The following is a 24,279-nucleotide window of genomic DNA, read 5'->3' on the forward strand; positions in this document are numbered from 1 at the left end:
TTTGGTTTGTATTTTGTATACACAGAACAGCAGATTGTGTATTGCCATCAATTAATCGGAGAGAGCACAGTTGCTATAAAATGCTTTTTTTAATTTCAGAAAGATTTACAATTTTACAATATTGTCAATGATAACGTTTCAGAAAATAACCTTTAAACACCACAGTCCAGACCATACTCTCCATTTCCCTCGACCAACATTACAACTTCCCAATGAAAAGTGCCCACCTCCACCAGTGGAGGTTTTACATTTTTCTTTCATTTTCATTGCACTGAAAGTAACATGTTATGAAAGTATTAACATATATAGTTTTCAAGTACAAAGTTATTGTACATTTTAGAAAGCACCAAAGTACAGATCACCCTTAACCATTGTACTTTTAGTTAAAATATGTATGTATATTTTATAATAGTACCTATATTATTTAATTCATAGTAATTGAACTGAATATGTGAGATAGTTAAAAACTTTTCGTGATCTGGTTTCAGATATACAATGTTCCAACATCCATCCTTTCACCAAAAACACTTACCACCACCAATGTCCTGAGTTTCCCTTCTACCAGCTCCACACATTCTGGGCCACCAAGTGTGCCTGTAGACAAGCATATTTAATCTTGTCTCTCTCTCTCAACTATTGGGTTTACAGCTTCCAATACCGATACAGAGAGGTCATCATGCTTGGTCAGTTACCCAATTTGAAAACACATCTCCATCCAGAGAAATCCCTTCCAACCATCATTGTCAAATGGTCCCTATTCTGATCCCAACTGCTCTGTACTCAGGAAATTATCTGCTGTGCAGTGGATCAAACCAAGTTGGACCCAAGGAAGGAAAGCATCTAATCTGCTGTATGCATCTAATATGCTCCAGCCATATAAATTTTTAAGTATAAGTGACTAGCCTCAAATGTCTGGTGGATCTTACCCAATCAGATCAAGCCACACCACATGAAGCTAACTTTTATCTTCCAAGTTGTTTTCTTGCTAGAATCTGACAGAAAAATATATTGGGAAAATAGTATGTCCCAGGCAAGGAAAAGATCAGGAAAATGCAAGTCAAAACCACAAGAGAACTATCACTTGGTATCTGCCAGGGAGGTATTTAGAAAATACCAAACACTTAAATCACTTGGTATCTGTCAGCAAAATACTAAACATCAAATGCTGAGACAGAGTACTGGGATGCCAGGGATCAAACCGATGCGCTGCATGCAAAGCACACAAGCATGTAGGAAATCTTTCCCACTGAAATCACATCTAATTCAACAAGATGGAAGTCACTCTGAAGATAAACCTTTCAAATGTAAAGCAGGTAGCAAAACTTTCGCACGAAAGTCATGCAGAATTCAGCAATATTAAAAACATGCAGTATAAAATTCTAGGGGTGTAAAGCATGTAGGAAATCTTTCCCACTAGAATCATATCTCATTCACCAATAAGGATGTCACTCTGATGAAAAACCTTATCAATGTAAAGCACGTACTAAAATTTTCTCATGAAAGGCATGTAGAATTCAACAATATCAAATTCATATAGTAAGAAATCCGAGGGATCTAAAGTATTTAGGAAATTTTTCCCACTGAAATCATATCTAAGTCAACAATATCAAATTCAGAACAGGTGAGAAATCTTTCTCACGAAAGTCACATTTAACTCATTAACACTAAATGGGTACAGGTAGGAAAACCCATGAATTTTCTAATAGGTCGTAGTAAAATGCTCTCATAAAAATCCTATCTAATAATATTATAAAGCAAAAAAAAAACCAGGGAGATATTGCAATCCCCCAGACTTCTAGGCAGGCTTCCAACCATGGACCAATCCTCCTGGTCTTCTTTCTACTGTACTTGAGTGGTACCTTCTTTCCTTACAACTCCCATAAGTGAGATTGCCCGATGACCTCTTTTATCTTTGTGATTCTTTTCACTTACTAGAACTCCATCCAATCCCATGAAAGTTACAGAATGTTCTCTTCTGGATTTGGACCAAACTCACCCCAGAACAGCCCGCACTGTGCTCAGGGCTTACTCTTGGCTCTGCATTTAGGCAACTATAAAGATAGTATGGAAAAAACCCGGGTTGACCATAAGCACGGGAAGCATCATATCTGATTCTCAATCAATCCAATCCTAGAAATCCCCTTGTATGAGTAAGTAACCTTAAAATTCTCATGGGTCTTACCCAATCAGATCAAGCCTCTCCAGAAGAAGTTAACATCTTAACTTCCGAGTTGTTCTCTAGCTAGAATAGGAAAGGAACATATATCGAAGAAACAGTATATTCCAGGCAAGTGGACGATCAGGGTAATGCAAGTCAAATCCTCAAGAAACTTATCAAGTAGTATCTGCCAGCCAGGGCATTAACAAAATAACAAACACTTACCACTTGGTATCTGTCAGCAAAATACCAGACATCAAATGCTGAGACAGAGTCCTGGGATACCAGGGATCAAGCCGATGGGCTGAATGCAAACCAAGCAAGCATGTAGGAAATCTTTTCCACTGAAATCACATCTACTTCAGCAATATAGAAGACCCTCAGGAGATAACCATTTCAAATGTGAAACAGTGAGCAAAACATTTTCACAAAGTCATGCAGAATTCAGCAAGATCAAGTTCATACAGAATGAAATATTAGGGGTGTAAAGCATGTCGGAAATCATTCCCACTAGAATAATACGGAGACCAACAATATGGAAGTCACTATGATCAAAAACCTCCTCAATGTAAAACAGGCAGAAAAACTTTCTCATGACAGTCCTGCAGAATTCAACAATATCAAATTCATATACTAAGAAATCCGAGGGGTGTAAGCATGTAGGAGATCGTTCCCACTGAAATCGTATCTAATTCAACAATATCAAAGTCGGACAGAAGAGAAACCTTTCTCACTAAAGTAACAACTAAGTCAACAACATTAAATTCATAGAGTTAAGAGTCCCCATTAATTTTCACGGAGGAGGTACGGAAATGTTCTCACAAAAACATATCTAATTCAATTAAAAAACTCAAAGACAAAGACATTGGGAATCCCACAGCCTTTGAGGCAGATTTCCAACCATGGATGAATCCTCCTGGTCTTCTTTCCACTGTCCTAGGTTCGTTCCTTCTTTCCTTTCACCTCAAATAGGTGAAACTGCCCGATGTGCCCTTTGTTCTTTCTGACTCTCTTCCCTTTCCCGAAGTCCATCCAATCCCATGCAAGTTACAGCATTTGCTTTTCTGGAATTGGATCAATCCCAGGCCGGTCCAGCGCACACTACGCCTCAGGGATTACACTTGGCTCTGCACTCAGGCAACTGTCCGGATGCTAGGGAGCATACCCGGTCAAACACAATCAACGAAAGGATCTTACCTGCTGCACAATCGCTATAACCCTAGAAATACACTTGTCTAAGTTAGTAACCTCAAAATTCTGGTGGGTCTTACCCAGAGAGATCAAGCCTCTGCAGAAGAAGCTAACTTCTTGACTTCTGAGTAGTGTTCTGGTTAGAATCTGACAGACACATATATGGAAAAGTTGTATATGCCAGCCAAGGAAGATTTAATTGACAATTTCCTACACCAGGAAAATGCAAATCAAATCAACAATGAGTTTATCTGTAATCAACTCTATTAACAAATAACAGCAAATGGTGAAAGAGACTGGTTCCTGGGAGATGACTCAGAATGATCTAGCAGGGCATACTTTGAGGACGGGCCAGTGTCAAACTCTGAAACCATAACGACTTGGCTCGCATATACAAGGTTTCTTCTGCCCACATATAATCATTGTGAATGAAGTTGTCTGTGGACACCCAGTCTCACTAAAATCATACCTAATACAACACTATCGTATTCATACAGGAGAGAAACCTTATGAAAGAACGTGGGAAGTCGTTCTCACTAAAATCATATCGAATTCAGCAATATCGAATTTGTATAGGTGAAAAACCCTATGAAATGTAAAAAACACAGTAGGACTTTCCCAAATCCTATCTCTCTCAAATCGAAGAATTCATGCAGGAGAGAAATCTTTTGAAGGAAAAATTTCTTCTGCCTAAAAGTTCTCCTGAGTCACTGTAAATCTCATACAGGAAATAAACCTTATGAATGTAAAGAATAGAGGAAAACTTTTTACAAGAAATCAGACCTTCAGCACTGGAGCCATACTACAGCGGGTGGGCCTTTGCCTTCCACGCAGCTGACCCGGGATCCATTCCCAGTATCCCATACGGTTCCCTGAGCACCACCAGGGAAAGACTGGGAAGCTGCCTCGAAAAGAAGGGGAGCACTAGGTCTCGCTCTGGGGGAGCAAGCCACTCTCTGCCCCCTACAAATATGTCTGTTGCTGAAGAACTCTGACTCAGTGGCCAGACTCCTGCATTCTCCTATTATCAATGCAGGGATTGGAGTGAGGCCCTAGGCGGACATATTACAAACCACTGGATATTCAAAGGCTAAGTTTAAAAATAAAAAAAAAACAATAGGAGATGCTGAATAATGAGAATTTCATCTTAAACCACACCAATCCTGGCATCTTGTCCACGGCAAAAGCAGGAACCAATACAAAAGACTCGCAGTTCTTCCCCTGCACCATCAAACTCACGGGTTGGAATGTAAGCACAAAGATTTTGGCATGCAAAGGGACATGCATATCATGGAAGCCAGGGAGCATTTTGCATCCAGCAATGACAAGACCACCCAAAATATGATATCAGACTGTGCACAATATTAATGGCTTATGATTTCTCTTAAAACTACCAGAACAGGGGCTGGAGAGACAGCACAGCGGGTAGAGCATTTGCCTTACACGTGGCCGAACTGGGTTCAAGGCCCAGCATCCCATAAGGTCAAGAGTAACTCCTGAGTGCAGAGCCAGGAGTATCCCCTGTGCATTACCAGGTGTGCGTAATGAAGGATGGTACAAAAGTCCTTTAAGAGCACCCCAGGAACCTCTTATTCCAATCTAGCCTACACTACCAGATCCCAACTGCATCTTCGGAAAAATTTCACCGTCCACACTCTGGTTGACAGAAGTAGAACGAAAAAAATCCTTTCTGCATTCAGACTCGCAGCACCTATTACCTTTAAAATGGGATGCGGGGAAACAAACTACTCGTTTTACTATGTCTATTTCCTCAGGATTTTTGGAACCATGCTCTTCTATGTGCACGTGCTCTGGGTCATGATACAGAGGATGTACTCTTACAAAGGTAAAACCTGTTCAGTGTGTGGATAATCTGTTCATCTGTTCCCCTACACAATAAGGATAACAAAAACTGTGCAAACTCCTCTAAATTTTTAGCTTTGGGGATATGAAATCCTAAGAAATAAGGCCAAGCTCAACCAATAACAGGTGAAACGCCTGGGAGTTATTCGGGTCCCCACGACTAGAACCTTAGAACCAGACTTTCCATGCTATATTGACGCTTCAATGCCTACAACCCAGAAGCACCTTCAAGCCTCACAGTGTGGACTGAACCATTGATCCTACAGTGCAATAAAGCCCTACGTGAAAGTCTGAGGGATGCCAAGGACATTCCTCTTCTTTTGTAGATCAGAACGGAGAACTGCCTTTCTGGACCCAATGTGGGCTTAAACGTGAGCCCCAGCTTTACCTTTGCCACAGCTGCACAAGCAAGCGCTTTAATGTTTCACTCCAAAAGTTAGGCATAGCATCTGGAGATTTAACCCAGTCATTAGGTCCCAGAAAAAGACCAACGGGTTATTCAAGCAAGAAGCCAGAGCCAGGTGCAGCAGGATGGCCAAGTGCTTTAAGAGCAGTAGCTGCCACAGCTTTTTTACACAGAGCTCAAGGGATACACTTTCCCTATCAGGATCACCAGGGAAGAAAACTCTGGTGTTCAAGGGGTGGCACAATTCTCCTGGTCAGTCCAAAGCATTCAAAAGATTTCCTGCAGAGCCCATCAAAATTCCATTGACGTTATCCACCAGAACTTGCTGCTGCCAGGGTTATCCTGGGTCAAAAGCGCTGCTTCACTCAAATTCATTGTGATGTGAAGGAGGATCTTAGTGAAAAACACAGGTTTAATTTTCACGGAAGAGGTGGGAATATGTTCTCAAAAAAATATCTAATTCAATTAAAAACCCAAAGAGGGAGACACTGGGAATCCCTCAGCCATTCAGGCAGGCTTCCTACCATGGAATAATCCTCCTGGTCTTCTTTCCACTATCCTTGGGTGGTACCTTGTTTCCTTACACCTCGTATAGGTGAGACTGCCTGATGAGTCCTTTGTTCTTTCTGATTCTCTTAAATTTACCAGCAGTCCATCCAATCCCATGCAAGTTACAGCAATTTCTCTTCTGGATTTGGGATCAATCCCAGTCCGGTCCAGTGCACAACCTGCTCAGGGCTTACTCTTGGATCTGCACTCAGGCAACTATTCGGATGCCAGGGATCAAACCGGGTCGACCACATACAAGGGAACCATCTTACCTGATGTGGGGTGGCCCCAGCCCTAGAAATATTTAAGTATAAGTCAGTAACCTCAAAATTCTAGTGGGCCTTGCCAATCAGATCAAGCCTCTCCAAAAGAGGCTACATTCTTCACTTCCGAGTTGTTTACTTGCTAGAATCTAACAGATACATATATCCGGAGAATAGTATATTCCAGGCAAGTGAAAGATCAGGGTAATGCGAGTCAAATCCTCAAGAAACTTACCAAGTAGTATCTGCCAGCCAGGGCATTAACAAAATAACAAACACTTACCACTTGGTATCTGTCAGCAAAATACCAGACATCAAATGCTGAGACAGAGTCCTGGGATGCCAGGGAACAAGCCGATGGGCTGCATGCAAACCAAGCAAGCATGTAGGAAATCTTTTCCACTGAAATCACATCTACTTCAGCAATATAGAAGTCCCTCAGGAGATAACCATTTCAAATGTGAAACAGTGAGCAAAACATTTTCACAAAGTCATGCAGAATTCAGCAAGATCAAGTTCATACAGAATGAAATCTTAGGTGTGTAAAGCATGTCGGAAATCTTTCCCACTAGAATATCTAATTCAAAAATATGGAAGTCACCCTGACGAAAAACCTCATCATTGTAAAGTAGATTTAAAAAAGTGCACTTGTTCAGATCCTGGGCGACCCCCTCACACCCTAATAGCAGGTTAAGTTCCACCTGGTGAAACTCCTGCTCTTCTACACCGCCGACCTAATCGTCTATGCTGCTGAGCTGAACACGGAACCAGAACCCGAGGCCCCCGCACCCGGGACCCCAACCACACTACAGACCCCTCCTGAGTTCCTCCAGCCCTACCTTCCCAAAGTTCAGATACTTCAGAAAAAGTAGCTCTGATGGGACCAATGCAGAGTGTGTGCATATACAGGTTCTAGACACTTCCTACAGTAAATATCTTTTCTCTGTGTTTATAATAACCCTAGCCTAGTCTCTTTCGGAACAGGTCTTAAAGACACCAGGTGTATATATATTTTCTATTAAATTATTTATCTATGTGTTTTTTTTCTTTGCAGTGGTACAGGCACAAAACTATACGCACCATTTGCCATTGCCATCCAGATGTGAAGATAAATAATTAAAAAGCCATCAACATCACTGAAAAAGCTTCCTTCCTACCTCAGAAAGACTGGGTTCACTAAGTCTCCCTCATGGGGGCCAAGCCGCCATTGTCCCCTAAAACTGCGCCTGTTGATGATGAACTCTCACTTGGTGGCCAGACTCCTGCATTCTCCTGTCATGAATGCAGGGATAGGCGTGAGACCCTAGGAGGGCACATCACAAAGCACTGGATAGACAAAGGCTACAATTAAATGTTTTTTTAAAAGGTAAAAAATTAAGGAGATGCGGAATAAGGAGAATTTCACCTAGGACCACAACAATCCTGGCATCCTGTCCATGGGAAAAGCAGGACCCAACACAAAAGACTCCCAGGTTTGCCCCTGCAACATCAAACTGACTGGTTGGATGGCAGGAACAAAGATTTTGGCATGCTCGAATAGGAAATGAATATTGTGGAACCCAGGAAGCATTTTGCATCCAGGAATGGCAAGACCACCCAAAATATGATTTCAGACTGTGGACAAGAATTGGCTTATGATTTTTCTTAGAACTACCAGAACATTGGGCAAGAGCACTAAATAGTGAGTAGGACATTTGTCTTTTACTTCTTGAATCCACCTTCAATCCACAGCATCTAATATGGTTCCTCAAGTTCTGCCAGGATTAAGTCCTGAGTTTAGACCCAGGAATAATGAATGAGCATCACTAGGTGTGGTCCCAAAACAAAACAAAACAAAACAACTAAAACACAAGACCATTCCTTCTGTACCTCAGGAGCCCTCCATCCCATACATACTCATGTCCTCTGATGCTAGTGCTTTCCCAATGAAATCACCTCTGGGGACAGTGCTGTTTGAGGAGGAGCGTGTGAACTTCACGTGGAAAGAATGGCAGTTCCTGGCTGATGAACAGAGGACCCCGTTCAGTGAGGTGACACTGGAAAACTACAGGACCTGGAATCATTGGGACATTCTGTCATCACACCTGAAGCAATCATCAAGTTCAATAAAGAGTAGAGCCATGAAAAAATAAAAATAAAACAAGGAGTAGAGCCATGGATGAGAGATAACTCAAAACAGAGTCTCTCAGGAGAGAAACACAAATAAAAACAATGTAGAAAAACTTTCTCAAGGAAGCCAGATCTAATTCAACATGAAAGATTTCACACAGGAGAGAAACCCTATGAACATATACAATGTAGGAAAACATTCACAGTGAAATCCTCTCTCTTTCAACATGAGAACTCAAACAAGAGAGAAACCTAATTCATGTACTGAATGATCAAGGTCTTTCTCTTGTAAGTCATGTCTGATAAAACATAAGAATTCACATGCGATAAACCCTACCAATGCAGTGAATGCAGGAAGAAATCTTTCTCCATTAAGTCATTACTGATTGAACATAACAGGATTCACACGAGAGAAACCCTGTAAATGTAGGGAAACATTCTCATTGAAATCAAACCTCACTAACCATGAGAGGAGACCCTACGCAAGTAGGAAAACTTTCCTTTTAAATCATACCTCACATTGGGTTGGAGCGATAGCACAACAGATAAGGCATTCCCAGCATTCCATATGGTCTCCCGAGCACCGCCAGGGGTAATTCCTGAGTGCAGAGCCAGGAGTAAACCCTGTGCATCGCCAGGTGTGACTCAAGAAGAAAAAAAAAAATCATACCTCACTGAATAGGAGTGAAATTCATTGAGAGAAAACCTGTGAATGGAAAGTAAACAGGAAAACGTTCTCATTATAATCGTATCTCATTAAACAATATAGAATTCATACACGTGAAAAACACTGTTTATTGCAAAGAATGTAAGAAAACCTTTTTGATAGAATTGTACCTCACTCAACATAATTCGTGCAGGAGAGAAACGATATGAATGTAAAGTGTGGATGAAAACTTTTTACAACAAATAAGTTCACCTGATACACAACATACCATACAAAGGAGACAGACCCTTAAGAGCATGAAATGTAGGCAAAGATTATCCATTGAAATGAAACCTCACTGAACTTGAGAAGATTCACAAAGGAGAGAAACCCTGTGAATGCAAGAGAACTTTCTACACGGTGGGAAAGCCAGCCCACACTGCCTTCTCTCTGGGTGGAACCCGTTGTTTCAGGATTGACCTGTACTAAGAAATTAACTTGCTGAAAATTCAAGTATGCAATTTTTTGTGACTGATAACTTGACTTGGAATGGGCTACCTCCCCTTACCTCCCTGTACTTCTGGAAGCTCTGCAGTCATACCCACAAATCACCCACCATACCGCAAAGGGTCTTCTATCATTCTTGCTTCAATGACTCAAAATCTTGAAAGAGAACAAACAGCTGCCAAAACTCCTTCTATCACCCATGCATGGCTGAGACCTCAGGGGCCAGCCCAGGGCCCGCCCAAACAGAGCCCCGGCTGCTGGTCACTCCCCAACTGCAAAATCGCAGTCATGCATCTGGTCAGTCTCCACTATCTCAGAACAGGACTCACCCAGAAATTAACCTGCTGAAAGTTCAGGTCTGCAGGTCTTTGTGACTAAAATCTACAGGCTTTCTCAGTGTTGGGACAGGCTACTTTGTAAATAAGTGTTTAAATAAACTTACAAACTTAAAGGAATGATGGAACTTTCAGATACATGGAATCCTGAATTCAGAGCACAGATATCAACCCTCAGAGTCAGAGTCTGTGAGTCTATGACAAAATGGTTAATTCTCAAGGATTGACAGAGTATTTAAGTAAGGTGTGTGCCTTGCATGCAGGCGACCCTGATTTGGTCCCCAGCAAAGCATATTTTCTCCCAAACCTGTCAGGAGTGATTCCTGTGTACAAAGCCAGAAGTAAGCCCTGAACAGAGCAAGATATGGCCTAAAATACAAGAAAAAGGAAAGACTGTGACACAACAAAACTACTCCTGAAAAAAAAAGTTTCTGGGCATTTATCTGACATGAAAATACCCATCTAGAGACATTTATAACCCGATTTGATCATAGCAGATTCGTGATAGGTGAAACATAGGAATTCACCTAAATGCCCATCCACATATGACTGGCTAAAGAAGCAAGGGCATACTGACTCTAGAATACTATTCTGCCATTTTTAAAGATGAAATGTTATTCTGGACAAACTGAAATAGACCATGAGCTAAGTCTGGAAGTGAAAGACAATCATCACTATTTACTCATTTGGAGCATGCATTACTAAAGAAAGTATACCCCAAAGAACTAACAAAATGGGCTTGCTCTTGAAGCCCATGTACTCACTTAAACATGCATATCACTTGCCTCTATGTTCTTGATTTACCTTTTTCTACTCTGGAGTATCCAGTGCTCTCTCCCGAACACACATTTCTTCCTTTCTCTACCGTCACAGCTTTTCAAGTTTTCAAACTAATTTGCTTAAGGGCTTGGACAATAGTACAGTGACGAGAGCATGTGCCTACACAGAGCCAACCCGCATTCTATCTCCAGCATCCCATGTGGTCCCCCAAGTACAGCTACGAGTAATTACTGAGGGTAGAGCTAGCAGCAACCCCTGAGTTTCTACCGGGTCTGACCCCACCCCCCCAAAAAAAAAACAATTATATTAACTCTCCTGCTTCACTAAAAAAATTAAAAGTGAAAGAAAATAACAAACTTGCTAGACCGAAGGAATACAATGGTGACTCTCAGAGAGATGGAGTTGGTAGAGCAAGGAACCAGCATGGTCTTTTTGGTGGTGGGATAGCAACCAAAGCTTGGTGGTGGATGTTGTGACAATTATACACATATAAAGGTCTGAAGTTAACAGCAGAACCTTCACAATACTTCAAAACAATTTTAAGGCAATTTTGAAAAAGTACATTTCTGTATGAGGTGAATTTTGTTGTGTCAATTTCTCGATAAAAATAAATGCCAAGGAACATATGTGGAAAAGTATCAACCAAAAAAATGGTTCAGGAAAAGACACATCTCAAAATAAACAGAACAGACTAACAGCTTCATTACTGTATCTATGTCACGCTACTTAAACCGAATTAAGTCACACATCTCTATCGGTTTTATCTGCCAAATGGAAAGTCATCCAACACAGATGAAAATTCAAGAACTAATGTTTTCCTATTTCTTAAATATTTCTCATCGTTCTTGGGGGGGTTAGGTTCTTGGATCTATATATGAACCAATTTACCCCATGTAATCTGATTGGTATCAAATATATTCCCAAGGATAATAAACTGCGCTTAAAAATTAAGAACATGAGGCAATGGAGAGATGAAAAAGCAGGTCAGGCGTGTGAACTGCACATAGCTAACCTGCGTTCAATCTCCTTGGCATCCAATATGGTCTTCCAAGCACTGCCAATAGTAATAACTGAGTGCAGAGCCAGGAGAAATCCAGAAGAATCGCCAGGTGTTACCTGACCACCCGCGCCCAAAATAAGTAAGGGCATCAGACTTTAGAGAGTATATATCCCTCAAGGATTAATGTACACGGGAATAAAATCATTGACCTCCAAAAGATTTTACATATCAAAAGTGAGATATAATTGGTTTTGATTTTTAAAAAATGCTTCTTATAAAAGTTCAAATCTGGGGCCAGACAGACACTTCGGTGGACAGGGTGATTCTTTTCCAGGCAGCTGTCCTATGTTCTGTCCCCAGAACCTCATATAGTCCTGAGCCCTGCCAGGATTGACCCCTGTGCACAGAGCTAGGAGTTAAGTCATGAGTAGATCCTGGTGGGACCCAACATACACACACAAACATACACACACACAAGAACACACCATTTCATGTGCAATTCTACCAAGCAACTCAATCGGCTGCAGTCTTAGTGATGCCTGTAATCTCTGGAATTGGGAGATCCCAAGTTCCGGGAGTGCCAGGATTTGATACCTGTGGGATATATCATTGCTCCTACTCCTACTCTTAGGACCATGCCATTTAGAATGCTCCTTGTGCCTGCCAGCCAATGTGGGTATCTGACCTTTGATCTCTGTCCCTATCCCTGTTCTTTTCTTCCCTTTCCTCCCTCCTACTTAAGGACCTGTGTTCCTGTTTGGGCTTCTTCTTCTTTGGCTCCCTGTCTCTGCTCAGGCCTCTGTTCAGGAGTGGTAGGCTGTCCTGACCTCAAGGGAGGTGTGGTACTGCTTCAGCCCCTCCCTGAATTCTGACTTCTGAACCTTTTTTGAGTTCTTGTTATTGAACTTTTTACAGTCGGGGGAATTGTTTTCCTTTAGCATCTTGCTTCTGCGTGATGAAGAGGAGACTGGTGCATCGTGCTGTACCTCCCGCTTTTCTTCATTTACTTTTTTTTCCTTTTTATCTGGAGATAAAAAAATGGACGAAAGCAACAAATAGGAAATGAAAAAATATACAACTCTCCCACAAAAGTTCCTATTTTCTAAATACACTAGATCAAATGCAGAACCAGGAGTAAGCCAAAGCACCATCAGGTGTGACTCCCACCCCCCAAAACTAACTTGAAGTTGGGGTGGTGATGCTTGGAGGACCATACAGTATGCAAGAGTTCAAACCCGGGTTGGCTGTGTATAAATCAAACACGCTACCCACTCGCTGCACTATTATCATCCAGTTTAATTATTTGAATTTTAATAGTATATTAATATTCATGGCAAGACTGCAAAAAAAGCAAAGTTTATAAGATGAACAGTCAAAGTATCATATTTGTCATCCTCTAATATAAAAATCATGAGCTTTGAAAATGTCTTAGAAGATTTTCTAGAAAGTGTGTATGCCCATCAGATATTCCTTAAATTTACTTTTCTCTAGGGAAGTCGGATGAAATAAAAAGAGTATTGGGGTGAAGCAATAACGAGGCAGGTAGGGCATTTGCCTTGCACACTCCCGGGTCGGGTTCGATACCCAGCATCCCATATGGTCCCCTGAGTACCACCATGTGTAATTCCTGAGTGCAGAGCGAGGAGTAACCCCTGTGTATCGCCAGGTAGGAGAAAAAAGAAAAATAATCAGTATCTATATTTGTATCTTGACATAAACTTAAATTTACTAAGTCACTATTTCTTAAGAGTTTTGGTTATATGAACATTTTCTTTCTATTAGAAAATAAACTTACCTTTCTACCGTTAAATAAACAGCTTTATCCATCAAAAAAGTTAAGACCACCTGGAATCAGTTTTGGTCATAACACTTTACCTTTTTTGCGTTTTTTTGTGGGCTTGTCATCCTCAGAGTCCTCATCTGAAAATTTTGGAGGCTTGTGTGCCCCACAACCCTTCTCCTGAAGCAATCTGGTCACATCATCCAATTCATCTGAGTCCTTAGGAGCCCTATAGTTAGACACATGATCCATTCGAATAGTCCGTCCTTTGATCTCAGACAGAAAGACAACGCATCAGCAAAGATAGCCCTTCTACGAAACGAAGTGACCCACACAAACTTCGTGCTAATTCTATATCTGGGGAAATCTCCAAAACTGTTTGCCCAACAGGTGTGTTTGAGCACATTTCCCAGCCAGCAATTTTCTCTGCTCTCTGGGCAACCACAGGACTGAGGGCTACTGCGCCCCTGAGGCAAGTGCACTAGCATCTTCGGTCAGTTTACCCCTGTGTGCCATACAAATATTTTTGTGCTCTATTGATGGCATGATATAAAAAAAACTCTGGGAATTTTTGTAACTAGATCACACTGATACTTTTGCTATGAAACACAAACTCTGGGCAAACAACAGAATATCAAAAACTCACATCAAACAAAACCATTTCTTTTTTCAAGCACATACTTAAAAATTCTTTTTTGATGGTGGGGGATGTTGAACCACTACTGAATGTGCTCAGATCATATGGGCTGTCCAGGTCATAACCCTGGTCAGCCTGGTAAGGTCTGAGCCCTACCCACAGTAGGATCACTTCACTCTCTGATACATACTCAATTCTATATTCATTAGGCACTCAACATTCCCAAAGTCTAGCTTTTATTGTTCCAATACAAGGTCTGATTTTAGTTTTACTTTCAGTCTAATCCACCTTTTATCATCTATCACATTTCCCATTGAAAAACATTTTTGAGGACCTGGAGAGAGAGCACAGAGGATAGGGCATTTTCCTTGCACACGGCGAAACACGGTTCAATTCCCAGCATCCCATATGGTTCCCCCAGCAAGGCAAGTAGTAATTCCTGAGTGCAGAAGCAGGAGTCATTGTGCATCCCCAGGTGTCACCCAAAACACAAATTAAATAAATAAACAAATAAATAAAGACATTTTTGAGGGTCCAGAGTGACAGCACAGAGGGTAAGGCATTTGCCTTGCACGTGGCCGACACAGGTTCGATCCACAGCATCCCATATGGTTCCCCCAGCAAGGCCAGGAGTATTCCCTGAGTGCAGAGCCAGGGGTAACCCTGAGCATCGCTGTGTATGACCCAAAGAGGGAAAACATGTTTTGAAAACCATCCCTTCTATGACTGACTTTGAATATAGGATCCATAAAATGAAAACCTATAACCCCATTCCATGCTGTCCTCGTAACTACTTATTACTGGTGCAATCAGTGACAAATTCTCTAAGAGTCACTCTCCTGGGCTGGAGAAATACAGTGGTGAGGAGGGAAAGGTAAGAAACAAAGGCTTCCCTGGGTGGGTGGGAGAATAGCTAATACTGAGGAAGAAAGAAATGCTGACTGGGGCACAGGCCCATGTAATTGCTCCCTAGAACAATTTCCCCACACCCCTGAAACTCTTATAGTCTCATCCTGGTGGCCCCTGGGCCTCTCTGAATCAGGAGAAAAATAAAACCAAACCATTCCATCAGAAACATTTCGCCAAATCCTGCTTCATACTTTTACTCACCTTGATGCCATTAAAATTGTCAACAGCCAGAATTGTGCTCCGGTGGTCTTCATAGCAAAGGAAACAGAATCCCTTGGATTTCCCAATCTTCTTATTGTGTACCAGACTTATGTTAACAATCTCACCATATCTATTTAACAAAAAAAGACACTATTTGAAGTAAAATGTTCAGAATGGATGACAAACAAAACTTAAATATTGACTATGAAGACAGAGCTAGAACCAGATGACAAATGAAGGTTAACTATAAAAACTTATAGGGAGGGAGCTAAAGCACGACAGTGGGTAGAGCTCTTGCCTTGCATGCAGTCAATCAGGTTCAATCCCTAGCACCCCATATCATTCCTTGAGCCCCACCAGGAGTGATCCCTGAGCACCACTGGTGTAGCATCCCTAAATAAGACAAAAAAGTTAATGAGAAATGTCCCATTTAAACAGTGAGTGAAGAAAAGAAAAGTGCCTGACATAGCTGAAGGCTGGGGAGTGGGGGGTGAAGGGTGATGGGAGGGGAAACTGGGGACACCGGTGCTGGGAAATATACACTGGTAGAGAGATGGGTGTTGGAACACCGACTGAAACTTAATCTCAAACAGCTTTTTAAGGGTCTATCTCACAGTGATTCAATTAAAAAGGTAAAAGGTTTAAATATACAGATAATAACTAAGATTCAAAATTCATGCCTCCCACCTAAATTAACATACTCAATCACTCCCAGGAGAGATCCCAGAGCACAAAGCCAGGAGTAATCCCTGAGCAGAGCTCGGTGTCACTGGGACAACGGTATAGCTAGTAAGGTACTTTCCTTGCACACGGCCGGCCCAGGGTCAATCCCCGGCATCTCATACATTCTTCAAGCACCACAAAGTATGATTCCTGAGCCCAAACCCATGAGTATTGCCAGGTGAGGCACAAAAACAAAAACCTAATATTTTTAATAGAGTCAGAAAAAGAAAACAGCAAGCAGAAAACTCAGTGGTGAGTTCAGTATATGCTTTGCAGGTGGGACACCTAGGCTCAATTCCTGGTACCAAATGCTTCCCCAGGTACCACCAGAAGTACTCCCCCTGCACCAAGCTGGAAAAAGTTCCCAAGCATCAGTGGATAGGGCCAAATACAAAAAAAAAATTGATGAATACATTATAAACATAATCATAGACACATATTTCTGCCAAAACCTAGAATCTTTAATAAGAAGTACAAAAACAGCTCAAGTGTTGCCAAGAACATTTACCTACTTAATTGATGAAGCTATAGCACAGCGGGTAGAGCATCTGCCTTGCATATAGCTGACCCGGGTTTGATTCCTCGATCTCTCTTGGAGAGCCTGGCAAGCTACCAAGAGTATCCCGTCCGCAAAGCAGATCCTGGCAAGCTCCTCGTGGCGTATTTGTTATGGCAAAAACAGTCACAATAAGTCCCACAATGGAGACGTTACTGGTGCCCGCTGGAGCAAAACGATGAACAACGGGAGGACAGTGTTACAGTGTACTGTTATCTGCCAATGCAATTAGGAGAAAACATATAAATCAGAAATAAAAGGTGAAACCGTATCCGTTTGAAGACTAGATGTGATTGTACTATAGGAAACCCAAAATACTCCTAATTAAGAGTCCAAAATTTACTTAAAATCACAATGCCTAATTAAATTTTTTCTTAAAACTAGGATATAGTTACAAATAAACCACTTTCTTTTTTTATATATTTTTTATTAGTGAAACACCATGAGGTACAGTTATAGACTTATAAATTTTTGTGCTTGGGATAAACCACTTTCTTGAATTCAAACAGTGATTGGTTAGAAATATATAATGGAGAAGGAACCACATTTATAATTAGCAAGAAAAATAAAATTTAAAAAAATCTTCAGGGGCAGAACAATAGTACAGTGGGGAAGGTACTTGCCTTACAAGTGTCAGACACAAATTCGATCCACGATATCCAATATGGTCCCCTAAGCACCGCCAGGAAAAATTTCTGAGGGCAGAGCCAGGCGTAACACCTGAGCACTGCCGTGTATGGACCAAAAACAAAAATAAATAAATACATAAACTTGAGGGATTGGAGAAAGAGTACAGTGGGTAGGGCACATGCCTTACACATATCCCATCTGGGTTCTATTCTCTCTATGAGGTCCCCCAATCACTGTCAGGTCTAATTCCTGAATGCAGAGTCAGGAATAAACCCGGAGCACGCAGAATATGGCCAAAACAAAAAAATGTAAATAAATAAATAATGAAAATGGACTTGAACAGGGCTGGAGATAGAGTACAGGGTCAAAGCGCTTGCCTGAAATGTGACAGACTTGGCCTAATCCTCGTTATGACATATGGGCCCTGGGCCCTGACACTAGGGGACACTGATAACAGAGCCAGGAATAAGCCATGAGCAACATCAGGTATCACACCAAAAGAAAAATAAAGTATAAATGGTACTTTCAGTAATACTTTTTATAACTCCTCAAAGAAACATAGATTTAAGTAAATATAAAAATATAAAAATATAAAAATATCCCTTGTTGGGCTTAATGGCTCTAAGGTGAGATACAAAAATCTTCACACATATACAAATAAGAAAACATTTTTGGATCATTTTAATGCATTATTCATAACAAGCAATACAAAATGTATTATCTAGTACTTGGTTTGAGGGCAGGCTTAAGTTGTGGTCAGACAATCCGAAATAATGGGGGTGAGAAGGTGTAATGGTGGTGGAATTGGTGATGGAATACTGAATGTAATAAATTCTTCTGAACAATTTTATAAAAATAAAATTGGCAGAAAAATATCCTTTGTTGTTGGTTAGGATATGCAAACATAATCAAAACACTAAAAATCCTTCTCAAAATTAATATATAAACTTCATTCCAGTTTTAAAATGCACACCTTTTTTCCCTGAAGTAGAGTAAGTTGCTTCCAACATTCTTGTGGGAAAATGAACATAAGAATAACTAGGAACGGGGCTGGAGTGATAGCACAGCAGATAGGGCATTAGCCTTGCATGTGGCCAACCTGGGTTCAATTCCCAGCATTCCACATGGTCCCCTGAGCACCACCAGGTGTAACTCCTGAATGCAAATCCAGGAGAAACCCCTGTGCATTGCCGGGTGTGACCCAAAAAGGAAGAAAAAAGAAATACCCAGTGGTGCTCGGGTGTTACTCCTAGCTCTATGCTCAGGGGTCATTCTAGACACTCTAGGGGACCATCTGTGATGCTGGGGATTAACACAGAGGTAGGGTGGGATAGGGGGGTGGGGGTGGTAGGGATACTGGGACTGTTGGTGGTGGATAATGTGAACTGGTGGAGGGATGGGTATTCAATCATTGTATAACTGAAACCCTAACACAAAAATTTGTAACTCTACAACTGTACCTCATGGTGTTTCACTAATAAAAATTTAAGAAAAAAAAAACAGGATGAACCACATGCAAGACAAGCACTTAACCCTGAAATTTCTGGCAAGATAAAAAAGAATAAGAAATTTTTATAATTTACATGACAGGTCAAGGACTACAAAGCAATTTTTCTGCTACACTAAAGAGATTATCAGCAAGCTGGGGAGACGACTCAAAGGGCTGTTACCACTGCACTGCATTCTAGAAACTCAGGGTTGATCACCAGCACCATATGTTCCCTTGAGCACCAGTGAGAACGACCCCGAGCAATGGACTGGGAGTAGCCCCTAAGCACCACTGGGTAAGGCCCAGAAACAACAAAGGGCTTTTTGAGACAGAAGGTGAAACTGAATAAAACAGAAAGGTTCGATAATACTTCTGTATGACAGTTGATTTCCTGATGGCATTATTCTTTTGAAAAAACAAATTGAAGAATTTTGGTACTGGGCTGGAGGGCAGCACAAGGCACTTGCCTCGTGACTAGGGTTCACATAGCATCCCATGTGCTACCCCAAGCACTGCCACGAGTAATTCCTAAGTGCACAGCCAGGAGTAATCCCTGAGCATCGCCAGGTATGGTCCAAACACACAAATCATGTCTTGCAATGGACTCTAAGATAATTTAGTAAAATCAGAAAATGTGAAACAGGTAAAAATAGTAATAACAATTAGATACTATAGTAATAGACAGGGACTTGGCTAAGGGGATAGAGTGGCATTCCTTACATTTTATAATTTTTCTGTATTAGTTTTGAAATGAAAGTTTAAAATACATGAACATGAAATATAAGCAGTATTTCAAGATAAAAATCAAAGAAACAGTAGAGGAACTGGTTTTAAAAGGCCTCTCTAGACCTCAAACTAAAAACTTCTCAACATGAAAGAATAATGGCACAGTACTAGCACACATCAAATTGGAGAGTAAGACTGAGAACCACTGTGCCCAAAATACAAAAAAATTGTTCAAGTTATCTGCTCATTATCCACCATAGCTACCTTCAAAATCAAATGTCTGCAAGGGGGCCTTACAAACAGAACCCAGGGACCATTCCGTGGATATTGGGTCAGACAACTCAGTGGAAGGGCTCAAGGATGTGGTGCTGCACTGACACTACAGATTGGGGAACCTCCAGTGCCACCTGGCAGTGCTCTGGGCCCACCAAGGATATACCTCTTGAAGCATTGAGCAGTGCTTTTAGTGCTGTGGGACATCAGACCTAGTTTAATAATCTAAGGTCCTAACCTGCTATCTCCTTGCCCCGCAAAATCAGTTTGAATATATAAATATTAACCCTACCTCACACAGATTAAGGATTATAAAGAAAACTTTTAAGCATTTCACAAATGTAAATCCTCATTCAAACATGTCCTACCTCTATAAATGCGTTTATTAGTATGACTTATGAGATTTTTCAAAGCAGCTAGGAATGTGTCCCAGACAAAGCAATGAGAGGATGGGGAAAGTGAAAAGGGGCAGGGGGAAGAAGATAGGAGTTAAGGGTAGGGGAGGAGAAAGGAAAGAGCAAGAAGTGGTGGAAGAGATAAGGGGAAAGGGGGAAGTGGAAAGGGAAGAGGAAGGTAAGAAAAAAGAAAAGAGGGAGGGCATGGGGAAGTGAAAGCGGAGAGGTGGGAGGGGTGGTGGAAGGCAAAAAAGAGGAAGATGGAAGGGTAAAGGGAGAGGGAATAAGTCAGAAGTGAAGAGAGGCATGGGGGAAGGCTAGGGAGAGAGTAAACCAGTGAAGGGAAGGGGAAGAGGAGGGGAGAGAAGGGGAAGAGGAGAGGGAAAGAGGATGATAGGGAGAAGGGAAAACGAAGAAGGAACAAGGGAGAGGATTATAAGAGGATGAGAAGGGTAAGGGGAGGACAGGAACTGGAGCATAGCACAGCAGGTAGGGTGTTTGCCTTGCACATGGCCAACCCGGGTTCAATTCTCAGAATCCTATATAGTCCCAGGAGTAATTCCCGAGTGCATAAGCCAGGAGTAACCCTGTGCAAGGCCGGGTGTGACCCAAAAAGAAGCACTGAAGTGTACTGTCCCACCGTTGTTCATAGATATATGTTCTAGTGTGCCCAGTAACGTCTCCATCATGAGACTTGTGGTTATTGTGTTTGGCATATTGAAAATGTCAAGGGGAGCGTGCCAGGCTTTGCCGAGCCAGCGAGATAATCTGGGTAGCTTGCTGGGCTCTCTGACAGGTGTGGAGGAATCGAACTCGAGTCGGCCATATTGGGCACTTGCAAGGCAAACACCCTACCCGCTGTGCTATCGAAATTAAAAATTAAAAATAAATAAAACTGTACAACATTAAAAAATAGAGGAGGAAAGGGAATGGGGAGAGCAGGGGGCGTGGGAAGAAGAGGGGGAGAGCACGGGGGAGGGGGAAGGAGAAGACAAGGGGAGGGGGAGAGGAAAATAAGGAGATAAGGAGAGGCGTAGAGGAGGACAGGGGAAAGGAAAATGGACATGAAGGGTCGGGGAGAAGAGGGGAGAGGGGGTGACAAAGGAAATGGGGAGGGGGAAGAGAAAGAGGTAATTGTGTGTGGGGGGGGAAATGCGGGGAAATATAAAAACCTGGAAAAAGAACAGAAATAAGGGTGCTGGAGAAATAGTACCGTGGGTACGGCGCTTGCCCTGCCCGTGGCCAATGTCGGGGGTCCCATCTCTGGCATACCATATATTCCCCAGACACCGCCAGTTGTGATCCTGGTGCATTGAGCCAGGAGAAACCCAGGAGAACTGCCGGGTGTGGCCCCCAAGAAAAGAAGCAGAAATACATGCCGGCAGGGCTGGAGCGCTCGTGTAGTACGTAGGGCAGTCGTCTTGCATGAGGCTGACCCAGGTTCGATCCCTGGCACCATCCCTGGACCATCCCATAGGTTCTGCGAGCATCGCCTGAAGTAACTGCTGAATGCAGAGCCCCGAGTGACGTCTGACCATCGCTGGGTGTCACCTAAACGGGGGGGGGGGGGGTCGCGAGAGCCAGGGAGAGTAGAGGAATAACGGGAGAAGAGAGGCGGAAGGCTGAAACCCTCCCTCGAAAGCCAGGCGGCGGGGAACCCGAGGCGCACGGCAGCAGAACTCACCCAAGAAGATCCAGGCGCTGCTGTCCTTGTACTCGGCGTGCCAGGACACCTTCTCCGCCACCCCCAGCTGGTCCCCTCGCTCCTTGAGCTCGTTGATTAACTTCAATTTCGTCAACGGGCTGCGGAAGTTGCCACCGAGTAAAGAAACGGCCCGGCGACCGAGAGCGCCCAACCAGGGGTACCCTGGAAGAGTGAGTCTCGGCGCCGTCCCGACTTCGCGACCCCCGCCCCCTCGGACGCTTCGCCCCCCGCCACGCCACTTCCCTCAGCTCCTCCCGCCCTGCATCCCAATCCCCCAGCCCCGACCTCCCACACTCCACGGAGGACAACCGGAGCCTTACTTCATCTTCCACAGGTTTCTGCTCCAAGATGCGGATGTAACGACCTCTGGAAAAAGCCGTTTAACCGTCGCCCGGCTTCAGCGCGCAATCCCATTGGACTAGAGCTGCCCCGGAAGAGATAATTCAAACCGGAAGAGATTAGGCACGTCGTGACATAAGGCGAGGAACGCATGCGCACTAGAACCGGGACGTGTCTCACAGCAACTTTGACTTTGCCACACTTTTTTCCCTCCTAGTCCCTACCTTCTGCCTGTGAACCTGAAGTGCGAAATGCGTCTGTTGCCGTCCACCATATTCTTTACGCCTGGGATGCTGATTACGTGCGCCACTAGTATTTGCTGATTGAAAGCTGGGACAAGATGACTGATTCGGTGCTTTTGATCGCATCCTTTACTTCCAGTACTAAAAACCCTGTTTAGGTGACACTCAGATACATATTGAGATGGACTCGTATCTAAAACATCCCTTGTCAGGGTTGGAGCGATAGCACAGGGGCTAGAGGGTTTGCTTTGCAGGCGACTGCCCGGGGTTCAATTCCCAGCATCACATATGGTCCCCCTGGGTGCTGCCTGGAGTAATTTCTGAGTATATGAGTCTAGAGTGACTCCTGTGCATCGCGGGGTGTGACCCAAAAAATCAAAAAACAGTTAAAAAAACAATAAAAAATAAATAAAACATCCCTTGTCACTTGGACCTTTTATTGATGGCTGCCTTTGATTCTATTCTCTTAAGAAGGCCCTCGAGCCTGTCCCGTTTTTCATCGATTTGCTCGAGCGGGCCCAGTAACATCTCCATTGGAGATTTTGTTGTTACTGTGTTTGGCATATCGAATACATCACGGGTGGTTTGTCAGGCTCTGCCGTACGGGCGAGATACTCTCGGTAGCTTGCCGGGCTCTCGCAGAGGTGCAGAGGAATCGAACTCGAGTCGACCATGTTGGCCGCTTGTAAGGCAAATGCCCTACCGCTGTGCTATCGCTCCAGCCCAGAAAGTTGTTAAACTATACTCCCTGAAATTCTGTAATCTTGTAAACTAATTCATGGATTTTTTTAAAGAAATGAAAGTCCTCACACAAAAATCCAGTACGGAATATTCAGAAATGTAAAAAGTTTGTATACCTGTATAGCAGCTTTTGGAAAAATCCATACTGGGTATTATAGTACAACCAAACTATGAAATGCTACAACCTATGAAAAATAACTATGCAAGCCTGAATGTATGTTTTGCGTCTCTCTTCCTGGAACCAGTTACGTTCCTCTTGCATCAAACCCAGAATAGACCCAGAGTACTGACAAATGTGATCCACCAAATAAAGCCATTTTCTAGGCTGAGGGTGCTAACTCAGTAGTAGAGTGTTTGCCTGATTGTTGTGAGGTCCCAAAAGACAAGAGGGAAAAAATTGCAAATACATTGCTTAAAATATGGTCCTTAAAAAAAACTTAACAGAGAAAACTAAAAGAAACTCACAGACAATAATAGCACATTTGTGATTGGAAGGTGCCCTGCCTCCACCACTCCACCCCCCTCCAGGGCTGATTAAAAGAAAAAAAGAACAGGAGTTTCAGTAGAAAAGGAAAATTTGAGAAGGAAAATTCTTTGTTGTCCCTCAAATCCATCTCATAGGCAACTGACTAGTGTGACCCTCTATGCAGAATTAAATGCTCAGATTTATAGGAAAATTACTACTCAAAAGATAGCACAGTGGTAGGGCATTCGCCTTACAAGCGGCCAACATGGCCGACCCGAGTTCGATTCCTCCGCCCCTCTCGGAGAGCCCGGCAAGCTACCGAGAGTATTTGATATGCCAAACACAGTAACAACAAAGTCTCCAATGGAGACGTTACTGGGCCCGCTCGAGCAAATCGACGATCAACTGGAGGGCCTTTACCTTTTACCTTTACCATCTCTTTCCATGGTGACTCTTACTCAAGTGAGGAGCATAAATAAAAATTATAATTACATGTATTAATAGTAATTTCTATTAAGCTGATAATAAGTAAAAAGAGACTATGGAATAAGAAATTTACACATATTGGCCCTCCAGCAACTGAGGTTCAAAGAAGTTAGTTTGCAAGGTACTCTGACTCAGCCTGTGAGATCAGGTTGATTTCATCAGAATCTGCAAACA

The 24,279-nt window shown here is 42.6% G+C and overlaps 1 pseudogene; it reads right to left on the reverse strand.

The window, feature by feature from the left end:
• Positions 1-24,065, reverse strand: part of LOC130018103 (RNA-binding motif protein, X-linked 2-like) — a 48,376-nt pseudogene extending 24,311 nt beyond the window's left edge.
• Positions 24,066-24,279: the final 214 nt, after the last annotated feature.

The sequence above is a fragment of the Sorex fumeus genome, unplaced genomic scaffold (assembly GCF_029834395.1).
Source record: "Sorex fumeus unplaced genomic scaffold, SorFum_2.1 ptg000236l, whole genome shotgun sequence".
NCBI classification, from domain to species: domain Eukaryota; kingdom Metazoa; phylum Chordata; class Mammalia; order Eulipotyphla; family Soricidae; genus Sorex; species Sorex fumeus.